The sequence below is a fragment of the Orcinus orca genome, chromosome 1 (genome assembly GCF_937001465.1).
Source record: "Orcinus orca chromosome 1, mOrcOrc1.1, whole genome shotgun sequence".
Classification (NCBI taxonomy): domain Eukaryota; kingdom Metazoa; phylum Chordata; class Mammalia; order Artiodactyla; family Delphinidae; genus Orcinus; species Orcinus orca.
The window spans coordinates 105142544-105162806 of NC_064559.1; the positions used below are offsets into that span (position 1 = coordinate 105142544).

At 43.1% G+C, this 20263-nt stretch overlaps 3 non-coding genes across 3 annotated transcripts; all 3 read right to left on the reverse strand.

Moving 5' to 3' along the window:
• Positions 1-3259: 3259 nt before the first annotated feature.
• TRNAN-GUU (transfer RNA asparagine (anticodon GUU)) lies at positions 3260-3333 on the reverse strand. Its single transcript has one exon. It is a non-coding gene; the product is annotated as a tRNA-Asn (tRNA).
• A 3649-nt stretch (positions 3334-6982) lies between these two features.
• On the reverse strand, positions 6983-7054 carry TRNAH-GUG (transfer RNA histidin (anticodon GUG)). Its single transcript has one exon. It is a non-coding gene; the product is annotated as a tRNA-His (tRNA).
• A 7537-nt stretch (positions 7055-14591) lies between these two features.
• TRNAV-CAC (transfer RNA valine (anticodon CAC)) lies at positions 14592-14664 on the reverse strand. The gene has a single exon. It is a non-coding gene; the product is annotated as a tRNA-Val (tRNA).
• Positions 14665-20263: the final 5599 nt, after the last annotated feature.

Here is a 20263-nt window from a genome sequence, read left to right on the forward strand (position 1 = left end):
AGTGTGTAAAAGCCTCATGAGATTCAACAGAAGAACCCAGGGAAGGTCAACCAGTAACTCTTGGCAACCAGGTCTGCACAAGATGGATTGTCAGGTACAGAATCCTGTTTGTCACGGTGATTTGTCTCAAATTGGATAATTTTTGCAGAAACAGCCAAACACTGTCAAGGAATCATATAGAGACAGTCATTAGCATGCTAACACAGCCTTGAATAAGAGGGTGACCAATCATTAGATGTGTGCATCCAAGATGGCAAAAATATATTCATGAAGAAAAGGGAAGAAGAATAAATGTCTGAGACCAGTGTTTTTTCCCCCTCCTATCCATAAACTGTTTAGTATGAAGCAATTGGAAGTCATTCTGGTCAGTCTTCTCTGCACCTGAATAAGTAGGTCACCACCAAAAATAATTACAATTATTGGAAGACTTTCTAAACATCTTGCAAGTTTAGCTGCTGAACATGTGCAATAAGGTATCTCTGAGTAATGTCCACACTGGACTTTTGTTGTACCTCGGGCTTAGTTGAATCAGGAGGGCGCCACTCCCCTTGTTAGAGTATCATATAGATGTATACAAAGTTTGTTGTGATGGCAAGAATATGAAGAAAAAAGCTCTTTCATGGAGCTGGAAAAATAGGAATACAAATTGGCACACCTGCTACTGAAATCAAAGTAGGAACACATAAGGAGATGCCTTCAGCCTCTGACAAAGGTGGAATGACAAAAACCAGATTTACCCTCCTGCCTGAAATTTCACCCTCCCCTTCTTGCCTGCCCCCAAAGGGGAAAAAGAGGCAAATACATAATGTCAGTTTTCTAGACACAGAAAATCAGGCAACAGAGGACAGCAATCTCTGAGAGATGAGAAACAAGCTGAGTCCTGCCATTGGCCCACATTAATGCTTTCAGAGAGTTTCCAGGTTGGGCATGAGGAGGGCTATCTGAGACCAACTCCTTAGATTGTGGAGATGAAGCTGAGTGTTGGTGGAGGGCAAAGCATCTAGAGTTCACAGAACAAAGGTCCAGTGATGAGAGAGAGAGAATCCAAGAATATGAAAGTCTCCCTCAAGTACTAAGCAGAGTTCTGACAAGAGCATGCTTGTGAAGAAATGCCTGAGACCAAGAAAAGAAATTTTTGAAAAGATCATGGAACAGTGCCGGTGTTCACACAGGACAGGCAATTGTACTCACCACCACCAGCCAGACTAGACTACTCATATAATTCATGAGCCTTTGGGAAGAACACTCAGCCCTAGAATAATCAGCCCTAGACTGACCTACCTAAAAAATCATAAAGCAAGATCCAAAGAGATCAAACCATTTACAAGTCACCTAACTGTACTCCAAAACAAAACTCAAGATAATTCATAGGAATACCAAAGTAGTTAGTATCCAGAAGGGAAATTTTGACAATGTCCAGCATCCAAGCAAAAAAATGCAGGGCATGCAAAGAGCCAGGAAAATATGATGCGAAAGGAAGAATGTAATCAATCAAAATTGCACCAGAACTGAAACGATGTAAAAATCAGCGGAGAGGAGTTTAAACAGTTATCATGACTATGTTACATATGTCCAAAGAGTTCATTAGAAGTGTGGAACATACAAAAATGGCAAAAAGCAAACTTTAGAGATGAAAACTATAACATGTGTGAATCAACAACAGATTAGACATTGCAGGAAAAAAGATTAGGGAACACAAAGCCTTGAACAACTGAAAATATCCAAAATGAAACTCCAGTTAAAATTTTTTTTTTTTTTTTTTTTACTGAACATAGCATAATTGAATCGTAGAGCAACTTTAAAAGGCCTAATATAGGAGTGTTTGGAGTCTCTGAAAATACCAGGAGAAATTTTTTGAAGAAACAATTTTGAAGAAACATGACAGAAAATATTCCAATCATAATGAAAATTATAAACCTGCCAGTCCAGGGAGCCAAATGAACCCTGAGCACAAGGAACATAAAGAAAACCATACCTAGTCACATTATAATTAAACTGCTCAAATCCATTGAAAAAGAAAATGAAATTCCCCAGTGCAGCCAGAGAGAAAAGACACAGTACATACAGAAAACAAAAAGATTATGTCACATTTCTCATCAAAAGCAGTGGAACTGAGAAGACAGTGAAGCAACATTTTTAAAGGACTGAAGGAAAAATAAAGTCAAGGTGGAATTCTATGCCTCCCCCCCGCCAAAAAAAAAAGTCTTTGAAAAATGAAGGTGAATGACAACATTTACAGACATACAAATGCTGAAAGACTTCATCACCAGCAAATCCATAATGCAAGAAATGTTAAAGGAGTCCTCCAAGAAGAAGAGAGTTCACATCAGATGGAATTCTGGATGTACACAGAGGAATGAAGTCCTACTCTATAGCACAGGGACCTATATTCAATATCCTGAGATAAACCATAATGGAAAAGAATATGAAAAAGCATATATATATATATATATATTTGTATATATACATACATATGTATATATATATATAAACTGAATCACTTTACTGTACAGCAGAAATTAACACAACATTGTAAATCAACCACACTTCAATAAAAATAATTTAAATAAAAAAAGCAAAGGAATGAAAGGACAAGAGACATAGTATCTGCATGGGAAAATATATGATTTTTTATTATCAATTAAATCTCTTTAAAAACATGGGAGAGTTTAAGGAAAAGTAATAACCTTGGATCTGTGGTTCATAACATATGCTAAGTAAAATGCATGACAACAAAAGCTTGAAGGCAGGCTGTGGTAAGTTACAGATGTCTGCTCTAAAGCCTAAAGCAATCAATGAAATAACAAGAGAAAGAGTTATAACTAGTAAGCCAACAAAGGCGAGAAAATGGAACTATATGCAAAACCATGTATAAGCTATGATAGAATAATTGCTCTTCCAAGATTCTACCCTATAGCCATGTGTACAAGAATGATGACTGTAGCATTACTCTTAATAGGAAAAGCATAGTACCAAATTAATTGCAAAAGTATATGGAAAGGGTTAAATAAAGACTAGTACAAACAGTGTAAGAAACTTCATTGGTAAAAGGAGTTTACAGGGTAAAGATGATGAGTCTACTCTTTCGTGAATTCCGGGATTCCCAGTGCTTTCCTCCAGAGATCCTCTCTGAGGCTCAGTGATTATCTGGACTTAGGTCCTCCTGTGTCAGGGGGCAGGAGCCTAGTAGTGGAGCATGGGAGAGGATGCGCAGACTAGAAACCTTGGTACATCCTTTACATTCTAAAAGGATGAGACGCGTCCCTGGGTGGGCTTGAACCACCAACCTTTCGGTTAACAGCCGAACGCGCTAACCGATTGCGCCACAGAGACACGAGGAGTCCCTTGTCCTCAGGCCCACAGAGAGCAAGCAGGCCTACCAAGCTAGGCGGAGCCTCTCGCCTTTCCCAGGACAGCGGCGCCGGCTCCAAGCCTCGGACGACAGGAGAGGTGGAGTCCACGTAGCGTGTTTGTCCCATGGGGAAGCCGTGCGTTGGGCAATTCCGAAGGCAGAAGGGCAGCCAAGCGTCCCCACTGCGCCTTGCTCCACACCCGCCGATGCCAGCGCCCCGGAGACGGCCGGGGCCTGAGCCGAGTGGGGCCCAAGGGAAGCTGAACGCCCGGTGGGCTCTGTCACGGCTCCCGGCTTGCTCCGACTTCACCCGACCATCTGCCCCGCAGGTTTAGTAGGTGTGCTCGGTATGGCAGCAGCGGGAAAGAGATCAGGTCCAAAGAGAAAAGGTGAAAAGCAGCGAAAGCAAGCAGAGGCATAGATGAGACAGCGAGACCTCCCAGGAAGCCTGTGAGGAGGTTCGGGCCAGATTCTGAGATGAGAGTTGTTTTTATTAAGTAGCAGAATGGGGAGGGAGAATCGGAGAAGAGCATGAAAGAGAGAAAAGCACGAACATCTATAGGTGTCCAAGAATAAAACAGCAAAAGCAGTGTGAATATATTTATGTCAAGAAAGTCACCTGCAGGCCTGTGGTGCATTGTGATTGTATAGTGGATAACACTGCATTGTGGCTGCAGCAACCTCAGTTCAAATCCAAGCTATAGCAAGGTAGTGTCTATGACCTGTCTTTCCATTTGCTTTTTTTTTTTAATTGACTATAGTCGATTTACACTGTTGTGTTCATTTCAGGTGTACAGCAAAGTGATTCAGTTATACATACATATCTATTTTTTTCATATTCTTTTTCCTTATAGGTTATTCCAAAATATGGAGTATAGGTCCCTGTGTTATACAGTAGATCCTTGTTGGTTATCTATTTTATATATAGCACTGTGTATATCCCAAACTCCTATTTATCCCTCCCCCCTTTCCCCTTTGGTAACCGTAAGTTTGTTTTCTACCTCTGTGGGTCTACCTCTGTTTTTTATATAAGTTCATTTGTATCGTTTTTGTTTTGTTTTGTTTAGATTCCACATATAAGCGATATCATATGATGTTTGTCTTTGTCTGGTTTACTTCACTTAGTATGATAATCCCTAGGTCATCCATGCTGCTACAAATGGCCATATCTCCTTTTCTATGGCTGAATAATATTCCATCCATTTGCTTTTAATGCCAGCACCAGCTATGCCCCTTAGCAGTGGTTGGAGAGCAGAGTTTGGCACTGGCCGCAGAGCACGATGCGGTGAGGAGTAAATCCCACAGTGCACAAACCCGCGGGTACCAGTCAAAGTGAAACCTAGGATGGTTCCTTGTCTCACTGTTGAGCAGAACATATCCCCAAAGTTGAAATACCGCCTCTCAAGGATCCTTGTCTATAGCTTGCACTAACGAAATGACATGGTGATTGCCCTCTTTTCCGGTAAAGATATTTCAAATATCAGTGGGATTTTTTACACTAAAGGAGAACGAGTTTTTAATGAGTTTACAATAAAATGCAAACTAGTTGTCATGGTCTACACCAACCTGCCTTCATCCACCATGCACTGATTTTTATGGGAACAGTAAATCATTGAACTATATAGTTCACATAGTGTAAAAAGCACAAATCTTTAGGGCATAGGCACATTTTGTTGAAATTTGGCAAATGTAATCGCCACCCAGATCAAGTTATAGAAAATTGCCATCATCCTAAAAATGTCACTTGAGCCCCTTTCTAGGCAATTCCTACACTAGATCACTTAGTTAATTACTATTCTGAAGTTTATTGCAATAGATTACTATTGCCTGCTCTTGAAATTCAGATGAATGAATGTACATTTTTGGTAACTGACTTTTGTTTCATGCAACATTTTGTTCATTAAACATATTCATATTATGTATATCACTTATTAATTTTGGTATTATTGGAGTAATTTTGGTGGGGGGGGTGTTAATTAGTGTTCTTGATGAATATTCTTGGTGTTTTGATGAATATTCCATATCAATCTTTTTGTATACTTGTGCATTCATAGAAGTGTTGCAACTGCTGGGTCATGGAGTAGGTACAAGATGAACTTTATCAGAAAGTGCCAACAGTATTTTAGAATGATTTCAAACCAGCTATACTACAGATGCAATTGCTCCACACTTGTGTCAGCATTTGGAGCACGAATTCTTTTAAGTTATAGCCATGCTGGAGGGTGTGTAATGATACCTCCTTATAGTGTTAATGCTTATTTCCCTGATGAGTAAAAATGTCAATAATATTTTCTTATAACTTTTGGTCATTAAAATATCTACCTTTGTGATCCAGGAAGATCCCGGCTTAGCCTCAGAAAAAGGAAACAGGGTGGTGTGGTCGGTCGCTGCCATGCAGATGGATCCTCCAAAGCATCTCTCAGAGACAGAGACCCAGGCTCCAGGTGTTCCGAGTAGCAACAGGTTCAGATCCAATGACTGGCCCAGCATCAGCGGACATGCTGGGCCTCCCAGGCCTTTGCCATCTCCATGCACTCGTCAGTTGAGGGAGGGCGGAATATATTTTTTAAATATTCTCTTTCAATCCATTCATTCACATTCATTTCCCTGAGTAATTTGAGTTTCCAATTCATCTCACTACCACAAGGGAAAGCTGTTATCTGCGACACAAGCAGAAGGTAGGTGTAAAAATCAACACCAGAATATCAATAGGATGGTGATCTAGGTAAATGCCCCAACTTCTCCAGCTGCAGTTGTTTTGAATCCCCGTGGTCTCTACCAGGCAATGGGCACGTTTTCCCTTCTCCCTTGGACACTCACTCAGAAGACCTGTTAGGATAAATGTAAGGCAAGAGGAGGGGGAGCAGGGTGGACCAAGCCAGCAGAGGCAACAGTAGATGAGACAGCACGGTGGCTGCGGGTGTCTGTGATTCTGGAGCCGCTGCCGAAAGGCGGTCAGTCTGGTGGGCGGGCGCGTATGTTCTGCGTGTGTGGGGAGGGGCGGGGGGATTGGGAGATCTTCGCTAGAATTTCTTTGTGGAGAGTGGTTCGGTTCAGGTGGAGGGGAGGATGATGACCCTGAGTGAAAGATGGTGGCCTGTGGGGTATGTACTTAGAGTTACCTAGCAGGAGAAGTACCATGATCTTGAAGGTGCTTTCTCCAGGGCAAAGTCTTGTCCATTGCCTTCATGATGTGCTGACCTCTGTGATTCCCCTACTAGTGAGAAACTCGACTTCAGAATCTCTGCTTGATAATACCTAGATAGTAAAAAGTATATATTCGTTTATGTGAATTTGAAGAAAGAACAAGCTTAACCTGAGGGGTGGACATCAGAATAGTTTCAAGTAGCAGCAGGTGGATAGGCATTACCTGGAAAGTGTGTCAAAGGGCTTCATCCATGTATCAAAGTGTTTCATCCATACTTGGTTGGTAAAAATTTTCTATGTCGTAATCCTCATGATGATTTCACATCAAATAGCTATTCGTTAATGATTTGTGCGTTTCGTTCTGTTAATACACCTAAATAATTTCCTTTTTGGATAAAAATTAGCGGTCACATGTCTGAGAACCCAGTGTAGACCACTACCAGGTGTAAGAAAAGGGAAAGCAGACGCCAGGTGTAAAGGTAATGCCGTGACTCGGATTTGAACCGAGGTTGCTGCGGCCACAACGCAGAGTACTAACCACTATACGATCACGGCGCGCTATATTCCAAGTGACAACAACTACCCTTGATGTATGTCATATGACGTAAAAGGATTCCAGTCACTGCGCCGCTTTATTCTTGGAAATTGCAGGTATTCCTATTCTCTCTCTCATGCCCGAGCACCGGTTTCCCCTCTTTTCCTTTCAATTCTGATACAGGATGATAGAACAAAAGAAAACCAAAAACCAATTCTCATCTCCCTAAATCCGGCACGTGCTTTCTGGGAAGTCTCATTGTCCTCGTCCCCACCTCGCTGGCTTCTTTCCCGCCTCTTGCGTTTGCCCCTTTGGACCAACCCTCCCCACCCCCTGGTTCAGGCTCCCGCCCCACCGATCGCGGCCGAGCGGAGGGAGGGCAGCGCCCCCCGCGCAGAAGATCGGATGAAGGCGGAGCAAAGAACAGAAAGAACCATTACGAGCCCCTCGGGCACTCAGCTTCCCTTGGGCCCCACTCGGCTCAGGCCCGGGGGCGTCTCCGGGGCACTGGCATCTGCGGCGGGGACGTTCGGCTCCCCTTCTGCCTTCAGAATCGCCCGACGCACGGCTTTCCCACGGGACGAACGCGCTGCGTGGACTCCACCTCTCCTGTTGTCCGAGGCTTTGGAGCCGGCGCTGCTGTCCTGGAAAAGCCGAGAGGCTCCGCCCAGCGCGGAAGGAGTGATTGTTCATCCCGGGGGAAGCGGGGAAAATAATGTTCCTTTGTCTCTGTGGCGCATGGGTTAGCGTGTCACGGTTAATCGAAAGGCTACTCCTTTTTAGGAAATACTCAAAGGCATTGTGGTTTTTTCCTACACGGAACATACTTTCCGGAAAAGGCTCCGCCACTAGGACTCCTGTATGTGTCTGGTGCGTAAGAGGAGAGCCTAAGCCAAGAGCATCGAAGAAGAGATTGCCAGGACAAGTCACTGGGAGTCCAGAATTTCCTGAAAGAGTGCAACTAGTAACTGTATCTCTTCACATTTCTCTTCTGCCTGTTTTTATGGCTATTGTTGTCATGCATTTTACTTTGCATATGTTATAAACCCCACAATCCATCGTTATTTTAAAAAAATCTGTCCCACATTTCTAAAGAGATTTAAATAAGAAAAAATCTTATATTTTTCCCATGCTGATACCATTTCTGTTTTCCTTCATCCCTTTGTGCACGTCCAGGTTTCCGTCTGGTGTCCGTGTTGTTCTTCCTGGAGGACTCCTTTAACATTTCTTGTGATGTGGGTCTGCTGGTTATGATGTGTTTCAGCATTTGTATGTCTGTAAATGTCATTATTCACCTTCATTTTGGAAAGACTTTGTGGGGGGGAGTCATAAAATTCCACCTTGCCTTTTTTGCCTTCAGTCCTTTAAAGAGGTTGTTCCACTGTCTTCTCACTTTCATTGCTTCTGATGAGAAATCTGACATTTATTTTTGTTTCTGTATGTACCCTATCTTTTTCCTCTGGTCCCTTTGGGGATTTTATTCTTTTTCAATGGATTTGAGCAATTTAATTATGATGTGACTAGATGTGGTTTTTTCATGTTTCTTGTGCTCATTCATTTTGTTCATTTGGCTCATTGGATTGGTGGGTTTATAATCTTTACTATGACTGGAATTTTCTGATATTGTTTCTTCAAAGATTGTTTCTTCTCCCTATGTATTTTCAGGGACATCAGTCACGCGTGTATCAAGTCTTTTAATGTTGCCCTACCACTCAATGACACTATGTTCATTAAAAACATTTTTTTTGACAGTGAGTTTCATTTTGGATCTTGTCAGTTGTTCATGGCTTTGTGTTCCCTAATCTTTTTTTTTTTCCTGCAATGTCTAATCTGCTGTTCAACCTGGTGAATTTATTGTCTTAGATGTTATAGTTTTCATCTCTAGAGTTTAATTTTGGCCATGTTCCATATTTCTAGTTAACTTTTTGGACATATGTAACAGTCATGATAACTGTTTGAAGTCCTCTCTGCTGATTTTTACATCATGTCAGTTGTGGTTCAGTTTTGATTGATTGATTAGTCTCCTCCTTATGCATCATATTTTCCTGCCTCTTTGCATGCCTGGCATTCTTTGATTGGATACCAGACATTGTCAAAGTTTTCCTTCTTGGGCACTGGCTATTTTGGTATTCCTATAAAACTTCTTGTGTTTTGTTCTGGGGTACAGTTAAGTGCCTTGTAAACAGTTTGATCCCTTTGGATCTTGCTTTGATGATTTTTTAGGTAGGTCAGTCCAGGGCTGATTATTCCCACCACTGAAACAAGAGTTTCCTGGGTGTTCTTCCCAATAGCCCATGAATTATGTGTAGTCCAGTCTGGCTGGGGGGAGCAAGTACAATTGCCTGTCCTGAGTAAGCACCAGGCATTGTTCCATGATCTTTTTAAAAGTTTCTTTCCTTAGCCTCAGGCAGTTTCTTCATAAGTATACCCTGCTCATTACTCTGCTGAGTACTTGAGGGAGCCCCTGTCATATCCCTGCATTCTCTCTCTCCCTCTCTCTCTTATCACTGGATCTTTGTCCCGTGAACTCTAGCTGCCTTGCTCTCCACCGACACTCAGCTTCATCCCCACAGTCCAAGGAATAGACCTCAGATCCCCCTCCTGGGGCCCAGCCTGGAAACTCTCTGAAAGCAGTAAGCTGGGCCAATGGCAGGGCTCATCTTGTTTGTTTCTCATCTCTCAGGGGTTGCTGTCCTTTGCTGCCTGATTTCCAGTGTCTTGAAAACCAGTATTTCATGTCTTTTATCCTTTTTTTTCCCTTTAGGGGTGGGGAAAAGGGGAGAGTGAGATTTAGGCAGGAAGGTAAATCTGATTTCTGTCACTCCACCTTTGTCAGAAGCTGAAGGCATCTCTTTATGTTCTTATTTTTACTGCAATAGGTGGGCTAATTTATATTCCAGTGTATTTTTCCAACTCAGGGAAAGAGCCTTTTTCTTCATAGTCTTGCCATCACAACAAACTTTCTGTACATCTACCTGTTACTCTAACAAGGGGAGTGGTGCCCTACTGACTCAACTAAGTGGGAGGTACAACAGAAGGACAATGTGGGCATTACCCAGAGATACCATATTGCATATGTTCAGCAGCTATATTCTCAAGATGTTTGGAAAGTCTTCCAATAATTATAATTGTTTTCAGTGGTGACCTACTTAACTGAATCCAGAGAAGACCAGCCAGAATGCCTATGGATTGCTTCCTGTCAAGCAGCTTATCAGTTAGAGAGGAAAAAAACAAACAAACAAACAAAAAACACTGGTCCCAGACATTTATTCCTTTTCCCTTTTCTGTATAAGTTTCATTTTTGCTTTGGTTGGATGCATACGATCTAATGACTGGTCTCCCTCCTATACCAGGGTGCATTTGCATGCCCATGACTGTCTTTATCTGATTTCTTGACAGTATGTGGCTATTTGTGCAAAAATTATCCCATTTGAGACAGGTTGTAGCAACCTACAGAATTCTGCACCCAATAATGCCTCTTGTGCAAACCTGGATCCTTAAAGTTATTGATTCAACTTCCATTGATTCCTCTGTTGAATCTCATGAGCAAACAAGAGGTCTTTGGTTTTCACATACTAAATCTAGGATGTTTCTAGGTTCTAGGATATTTCCCTGGCTCTCTCTTTGAGTGTTTGCCTATCTGTCCCTTATACTCTAGGCAGCTGTGGATCTTATCCACTTTCTTCTCCTCCTCTTCAGCTTTCCAGGACCTTGCAGTAGGTTGCCTTCAATCAGCAAGCACTTATTAGGTGCTTACGGTACCAGACCCCTCTCCAGGAGAGATGCTGCATCAGGAGCAAACTCAAGGTCCCTGCCCCTACTGCATCCATATCTGGATGACTCCACATCTGGAGTCATCAAAAATAAGAATCACAGCGGGACCAAACCCCGTGATGTCTTTCCCAGGCTTATCCACCTTCCAGAGCCTAAGGGCACCAGCAGTGAGTGAAACAAGAGATGCATAGCACAGGGGGAAACGGGTGACTTCAGATCTAGAAGGCAAGTAACCAAGAATCAGGATTTTAAAAAAATAAACAAGGACCTCAGGTAAACAACAGGTCCTTACTTCCTGGCTTAGACAGTCCATGTGTTTTACACTTCTTCAAGTGACATGATGGCTGCATTCACCAACATCTCCTAAAGGTTCCCACACATCTTAATCTTTTAACCTATGGCCACTCTATAATCTATAAGAATATGAGGCAGCATATTAAAACAGTGTTTTGTTATTTCTACCTTAATTAGAAATTCTCCAGGCAAAGATTACACATTAATTAACCCGATTTAGTATCAGTCAAAGAACTTAAAGATAATGATAGATCTTAAAATCGCAAATTGAGCTGAATTGTAACACAGAAATGCAAGTTGGAATCACATATTAGATGATACCTAAAAACATTTACCCCAAAATTGTAAGTGGAATAATTAAGTCACTATGATTTCTAGAATTATAAGAGTTAATCTTCATTTAAAAGATATTATATGAGGGGCTTCCCTGGTGGTGCAGTGGTTGAGAGTCTGCCTGCCAATGCAGGGGACACGGGTTCGTGCCCCGGTCCAGGAAGATCCCACATGCCGTGGAGCAGCTAGGGCCGTGAGCCATCACCCCTGAGCCTGTGCGTCCGGAGCATGTGCTGCGCAACGGGAGAGGCTGCAACAGTGAGAGGACCGCGTACCACAAAAAAAAAAAAAAAAAGATATTATATGGTATATTTAATATACTGGAACATAATTTTTTTAAACTTTTATTGGAGTATAGTTGACTTACAATGTTGTGTTAGTTTCAGGTGTACAGCAAAATGAATCAGTTATACATATACATATATCCACTCTTTATTAGATTCTTTCCCCATATATGTCATTACACAGTATTGAGTAGAGTGGAACACATAATTTTAAATTTTGAAAACATAAATATTTATTGGAATTAAAGTTTGCTTAAGGGATACTAAAACCAATACAGGAAATTTAGGGAGTTCACTTTCATTAGGATTTTGAATAGAAAATAAATGCAAGACTTATACAAACTAGAATACTGTACCACCCATATTTTCCACATTGTTAGAAAATCTGGAAGACAACATAAAGTAGATTTTAGACCAAAATTATTAAACCGCTGTGATGCATACAAGCAGTTCTCTCTGGAACTATGATAGGACATAAATATTTTCTATGCAGTTATACATCAATTATTAGAATTCTCTAGTGTGTTAAAAGTATTCGAGATTCATCCTAATTATCAACCTGAATTTGTTTTCTTGTACCTAGCATGGAGAGCACTAATTTATCTAAAGCGAAACCTTTTTTCTTTTCCTGACGTACATTTCAGCAAAACAGAAAGTTCAAGGAAAAAAAAAAACCCATGGTTGCTATCCACTGGGATCCTGGAAATAGAAGTTGGATCACTACCTCACTTTGGAGGGAGGCACAATGGAATATGTACAGTAAACCGAGATGCCTCTGAGCTTGGATTCAGACTGGACCTGGGACTGGGTCAAGGCCAGGACAAGACACGATTAAGCACTATTATCATAGGGCAGACAACCACCTGACAGCGCCCATGCAGGCAATTCTGGAAAGCTCTTGAGAATACTCCCCCTCCCTTTGACTCATTTCCCATCTGGTCTTCTCATCCTCCCACCACAGGGAAGGATTTTTCACCTTTGTGTTATGTCAGAAAACTTTACGTTTCCTGCAGGGCAACGAGAGCCAGGCAAGAGCCAGAGGGGCAGCTGCACTTCCCTGAAGGGCCTTTCCCGAGGTAGGCGGTTCCAGCGCTCAGGCTGACCCAAGACCCCACTGCCCGCCAAGGCAACCGGGAGGAGACTGGAGGGCAGCCGGTCCGGGGTGACTCCTACTAGCACAGGGCGTGCCTGGCCTGCACTTGGGGGAGAGCCGAATAAAACACGACCTAAAGCTTCTCTACAGCCTGAAGAGAACAGATCCCAGGTTCCTGAAAGGGCAACGGGGCGTCCCTGCGAGGACAAAAGCTTCCCCTGGTCTTGGAGGACAAGTCCCACAGAAACTGGCTTTGAGAGACACGCCAAACGAGAGGAGCAATCTTGAGTGGAGATGTCTGCAAGGAACTCTCAAGTGGTGTCGCCATTCTTATATACGGAGAGAGAGTGAGAAACCCAACGTGGGAAAATGTTTACTGTGTACTTACGTATAGAATATACGATGTTATTACTCTTGCAACTTTTTTGTATGTTTCAAAGGGTTTTGGTTTTGGTTTTAATGAATTTTTGGAACTCGAGTCCCCGATGCTCTTGGGATGAAAAGTCTGTAAATAAGTCTCCGGGTTTGTAACATGCAGGGAGAAAAGAGCCGAGGTGAGAGCTGGCCAGCGCAGGCTGTTCTTTACATCTCACCTCCTCAGCCTGCGCGATGTCAAGGACCCTGAGGCCGGGACTCACCGGCATTTGGGGACTCAGTGCAGAAGCTCTACTGCATCTGAACCTTGAAATAAAACACAGCTCTGGTCGGGGCAGGAAGAGGAAGACTCCTGCCAGTGGAGATACTGAAGGGGAAAAAAAAGGAAAAAGAAAAAATAGGCTTCCCTGACCGGGAATCGAACCCGGGCCGCAGCGGTGAAAGCGCCGAATCCTAGCCACTAGACCACCAGGGAACCATTGAGGGGCCTCGACTTCGACTCTCCAGATGAAAACTGTAAAAGTAAAGATTACACTTCAGAGACCCGGAGAGCAGGAACGGAGATTTCCCAGAAGCCCAGGGCTGAATGCAGCTGTGCAAGGCTCCCAGCCCTTGCCCGGCTGCTCATCACCCTTCACATCTGCAGTCTTGGGCGACGCTGTGGGCTCTGACACAGGACACAAGGTCCGTCCTGGTCTAGCTTCAGTGCTGTGTGCTGCCGAGCCAAGGTCATGCTCTCTTTCTGAAGCTCGGTTTTCTCTTGATCAGGTGCCGACTGGGATGTCAGCAGGTGATGGGCGGATCCGTCCACTTCCTGATGTCTGCCCTGGCTCTGGGGGCTCTCCTGGTTAACGGCACCGGTACGGGCTCCTTCCCCTCCGCGACCAGCTCAGATACGGGAGCCTGACATTGTTCATTTCCGTGTCTTTGGCTCGAGTCCCCGGTGCACAGTTGGGTTCGGTCTCTTTTGTTCCGTCACGCAAATCAAACTGTTGCTAAGTGTGCCGAGGTGGGGGAAAGCCAAGTGTGAAGGGATGAACTTATGTGCAGCCAAGCCAGGGATGAACTCCTTGGTTTCCAGAGACATAACTCGCGTGAACATGTGCAAGAGATTTAGGCGCCTGCTTAGGAGGTGAGGGGATTTCCGGATGTAAAAATGAGCCGAAGTCAGCCTTGTCCTTTGCGCACTTGGGTCAGCTGGCTGTGGCCTGGACTCCGCAGTGACTCAGAGCGGAGAAAGGAGGGCTGGCTCCTAGCGCTGAGCAGGCTCTCAGGCAGCAACGGAACTCCTGGCCTGTCCCTTGGGGATGGAAAATGCAGCTGCGCCCGCTGCCTCAGCCCCTGCCTTTCGGCCGTTTTGCTTTTTTGAAAGGGAAGGTAAAAGTTTCAGAAAGGAATAACGTTTGTTTCCGCCCGGTTTCGAACCGGGGACCTTTCGCGTGTGAGGCGAACGTGATAACCACTACACTACGGAAACACGGCGCGCGCTACAGCTCAGTGACACATCCCTGAAATCCGTAGGTCCTGCCACCACTGCCCTACTCGCCAACTTTTTAAACTGAAGAATGAACCTTGAAGCCCCAACACCTCTCAGGCAAGGAGTCTGCGGCTTCCAAGAGGCCCTGTTTTTCGGGTTCCGAGCCTGCCCCGAAGGGAGAACCCCCGAGCCTCCCACAGTCGGCCTTTGGGCTCCCGCAACGACCGCAGAGTCCTCGGATCCACAGCTATGCCCCCGAGTGCAGGGGTCGCACCCGCTGACTCCTCAGCTCCCAGAAGCCGCGGGAGCCGGGGGTTCGCGCATGTGCCCTTTGGGCCTAAGGGGGAAAAGTAGAGAATTAGGTTCATTCGAGTGAGCTTCTCTCTCTCTGGAGCTGATCCTGTGGGTCCCAGCTGCATTTCTCCAAAGCCTTCAAACAAAATTCCTTTAATCCACACTTGACTTAGTCGTTTTCAGGGTGAATGCTAGCTTGCTACAAACACCCCATCATAACTGAAGGAGGAAATCTACAACTTCCAGGTAAATTCTATTATCTTCCTTTGATTTCTTCAAACAACAACAACCAAAGAGACATGTCACTGGTACATACTTGCACTTTTCTTATAATACTTAAGGTATGTCTGACTATCTATGGAAAGCTCTTGCTATAGATACATGTGCAAGAGATTGTCTACCATGAGCTAAACAATCGTCATGCCTGCCCAGGGTCCAAGAATCTGATGAAGCTGGATGCAGCGCCCCACTGTCTTTAGATCACCAGTTAGATCACCATCCAAACCAGCCAGTTTTCCAGATGCAGGTCACTAATATGAGGGACAAGAGGTCAGCTAAACATTTAAACAATCGTAATTTGTTCTGGGGAATGTTGAAGGTCAGCAGTGGTACAGTTAGAAGGGGAAATAAAAGACTTCATAATAAGGATAATAGCAGCTTTCTCGAGCTTTACTGAGTGACCAGCACTGTTCCTCAGTGCTTTACTGTGGAATTTACTAAGTCCACATAACAGCCCTGGAAGATAGTGTAGGACTTTACTACCCCTTGTTGCAGATGAGAACACCGAGGCACTGAAAAGCTGAGCTAACCTTTTCACGGTCTCACCCCCGTGACAGTGAGAGCCAGCACTCAGACCCAGGCACTTTGCCTCCAGAGCCCTTCCCCTTGGCCACCATGCTCACGGGTAACTGAGAAAACTTCACTGAGATTTGCATCCCTTCCTTGTTCAACCTCCAAGATTTCAAAAGGAAAAGAAGTTTGAAGGGTAGGCCTACAAAACTCCCCAAACTAATTAATGAAATGAAGAAGAAGAAGAGGAGATAGAGGAAATGGGCCCTTTGGAGAAGCAACGACGTTAGACGCAGAGAGAATGACAATGAGCTTGTTAAAGACATACTAACTGGAAACTATTTAAAGACTAAGAAGGACCTATCTTCCAACAATTGAAGGCCTAAACTGTCCCTTTCCGTGGCAGTCTCCACCCAACAATACATTTCAAAGCTACCAATATAATATATACAGTTGTGCATATGAAAATCATACTTCAACATTAGTAGTAAAGAAGATTATTTTTGAATTTTCTTTATTTTTATACAGCAGGTTCTTATTAGTAATTTTATACATATTAGTGTATATATGTCAATCCCAATCTCCCAGTTCACCCCACCACCACGAACCCGTCTGCCACTTTCCCCGCGTTGGTGTCCGATGTTTGTTCTCTACAGCTGTGTCTCTCTTTCTGCGCTACAAACCGGTTCATCTGAACCATTTTTCGACTTTCCACATATATGCGTTAATATACGATATTTGTTTTCCTCTTTCTGACTTACTTCAAGTACTAAAGAGACTTTGAATGAGTTAGCTCACATGGATCCTAATAAAAATGGGAAACAGTTATTAGGATGTTGTCATTAAAAAAAGACAGGATTTATAAAAGAGCCAGAAGTGAGAAGGGAGGAAACACACACACACACACACACACACACACACACACACTCACACACACACACACAAAGCCTGAGAAAGGGGAGTTTTCCCTTTCCTTGAGGAACAGATAGCTGAAAGCCATCAAACACCTAGTCTGGACGGGTTAATCTCGTGACGTTCCGAACTAATCAGGTAAACGCTTTTGGCTATGTGTGGAGGCTCCAAAACTTCTTCAGAGTTTAGTGGTGACGTGAATGTGGCGGCTTTTCTTTGTGGACGACCTGCCGGTGTCCTCCCTTTGGCACCTCTGAGTTACTTAAGCCTAATTGAACTACTTTCCTCATCAGAATTTCTCAATTTCATATACCCTCCCCCTTCCTTGACTCATATTGATTCTTAACAGAGCAAGATTTGATCATGAACTCTTGCTTCTCTCTTTGCCGCAGTATGAACAGTGGAATGTCAGCTTAGGGTCATGGTTGTGAGCAACATACAAGTAAGTAGTCAGACATCCGATACTGAAGGGAAGCCAGAAATCTGAGGACAACAAAAGTATCCCAGTAAGTACTTTGAACTTACTTTTCCTCCTAGCCCAGGATAAAGCAGAAGAAAAAGTATCAACATCACTTTAACAATAACCAAGTGGGATTAAACTTTTAAAAATGAGGCATAATATGCATAAAGTACAAAGAGTGTACAGTTCCCAAACCATTACCTGTGTACACCAACGTGAATAACTGATGAAGCAACCTGAATAACTAAGGTATGGAAATTACCAGACCACAAGAGGCTTCCTCATGACTCTTCCCATGCAGGAGCTCAGAGGACTCACGCACATACCCCTCCCAACCTCTCTGCCTGTCACTTTCACATAAATTGCATCACAGGGCATGCACTGGGGTTGGGGGCCTGGGGGGGCATGGGTCTGACTTCTTTCACTCAGCATCATGTCTATGAAATTTAACCCTATTTTTCACGTAGTTCTTTGTCTCTGTGTAGTCGTTGTAAGAATATAACTCTCCATAGATTTCTACTGTTGGACATTTCAGTTGTTTCCAGTTGAGGATATTCTGAAATGGTACAAAAATTTTTTTGTGTGTGACTTTTGGTGGACATACACATTTTTCTATGGCACCCCATTCCAGCAGAATAGTGCCAGTGTTGATTTTAAAAATAATACTTTTGGGGGCTTCCCTGGTTGCGCATTGCTTAAGAATCCGCCTGCGAAGGGAGGGGACATGGGGTCGAGGTCTGGTCCGGGAAGACCCCACATGTTGTGCAGCAACTAAGCCCGTGCACCCCAGCTACTGAGCCTACACTCTAGAGCCCGTGAGCCACAACTACTGAGCCCTCATGCCACAACTACTGATGCCTGTATGCCGACAGCCCATGCTCCACAACAAGAGAAGCTACCACGATGAAGAGTAGGCCCCAATCATTGCAACTACAGAAAGCACTCCCCCAGCAAAGGAGACCCAACGCAGCCAAAAACAAAGAAGCAAAATAAATGTAAAAACTTTATAAATATAAAAATATATAAAAGTTGGGGGTTTTTTTGTTTTTTGTTTTTTTCCAGCAAAAAGGGTTTATGCAGGAATAGCAGAAGAATTGCAATTCAGGACAAGCAAGCTATAGCAAAAGCCATAGGCAAGTCCCACAAACAAAGGACAGGAAGGAAACTTACTTTACACAGAAAGAGGAGGAAGCTGAGGGAGGTTGTTGTGAACCCAAGCCCATTGGAGAAAAGTGAAAGTTCAGGGTGATGACGGTTTCTCATTGCCAAACTGCTGATTTCTTGCAGGAGATGCAACGTACATGTTTTTCTGTTGGGGCCTGTAATCGATGATTCTTTCCTATTGATGCTTCTTCTGTTTGGGTCTGTAATTGATGATACTTCCTGTCTTTGGACTTGAGTGGTACCCCATGGGAGCTCCCACTTCTGGTCTCCCGACTTCATTTTAGCAACGTTTCCCTTTTTAGTTTTCAAACCCGTTACAAGGAATTTTGAATTTTCTAGTTTAATCTACTTTAATATTTTAGGAGACTTACTACATCAAAATATTAGCATTACAACCTGTGGCCCTAGCAACTTTCAAGTGTTTAGTAGCTACATGTGGCTTGTACCTATCATATTGGAGAGCACAGGTCAAAGGTGTAGCACAGCTAAAAGTACGATTTCTGGGCCACAGCATATAACTGTGTATGTATGACCCTCAGCTGATGCTGCCAAATTTTTTCCAACCTGTTGAACTTTTTTATACCCTTTCCAGAAATGAATAAGAATTTCCAGTGCTCTCCATCCTGTCAACATTTGGTTTTGTTTGTCCTTTTTTGTTAAAAGTAAGCTTTAGGGCTTCCCTGGTGGCGCAGTGGTTGAGAGTCTGCCTGCCAATGCAGGGGACACGGGTTTGTGCCCCGGTCCGGGAAGATCCCACATGCTGCAGTGGCTGGGCCCGTGAGCCATGGTCGCTGAGCGTGCGCGTTCAGAGCCTGTGCTCCGCAACGGGAGAGGCCGAAACAGTGAGAGGCCTACGTACCACAAAAAAAAAAAAAAAAGTAAGCTTTATTGAGGTGTAATTTACATAGTAAAATCTGCCAACATTAGATTATCCTACATTCTTTTCAATGATATCATTTCTGTGCAAAGCTGGATTTTGGTGCTTGCTGTGATAAAAAGCAAGGACCATGCAAAAATGAATGTGTAACGAGAAGCAAGGAGGCGACTGAGAAGGTTTCAGAGGTTGTGCAGTGCGCAGCATTAAGGTTATGATTCTGCCGTGTCACAGCAGTGAAAACACAAGCCACGCTACTGAACTTTTGTCAAGCGAACACATAAGAATAGCCACAGCACCAGCCAGAAACCTACAAAATATAGAAACATATGTGAACCCAGAAAACAACAGCATTCCCCAAAGAAAGCGCTCTTGTCAGCCAACCTATCAGGAAATCAGGGCAAACGGGAAGCACAAAGACAGAGAGAATTTGCAGGCAACCAAAGATGATTCGTTAATTAAATCAATTTAATGTTAGTCAAAGGATTAAAGTTAACTCTAGGTCTTGAATTTGTAATTTAAGCTGACACATGATGGAACATGAGAATGTTGGAATCATATATTCGTATATATGGAATCACATATTAGATGACACCTAAAAATGTTTGCCAGAAATTGTAAGCGGAATAATTGAGTCGTCTGGTTTCTAGAATTACAAGTATTCATTCCTCTTTAAAGATATTAGTATATTTAATCTACTTGGCTAGTATATTTAATATACTTCAACACATAAATTTAAATGATTTTTTCAATGACATTGAAATCTTCCTGAATGTTTCCTTATTTAACTGGTACAACCAGTATAAGAAATTTAGGAAGTCCAACTTAACTCAGATGTTCAAGCTAAAATAAAGCCAAGACTTACATTCCAGAATATTATACCACCATTATTTTCTACATTATAAGATAATCTGAAAAAAAATATGTAGTCATTTTTAGACCAAAATTATTAAACCAATCTAAGTTTTATGAATAACCTTGATAAAAACACACCACATGACATAAACATTTTAAATTTCGTTATATATAAAATGTATAAATTATTTAAATTGCTTAAAAGTATTAAGGGTCGTCTTTGTAATCAATTTCATTTCATTTCTCACTGT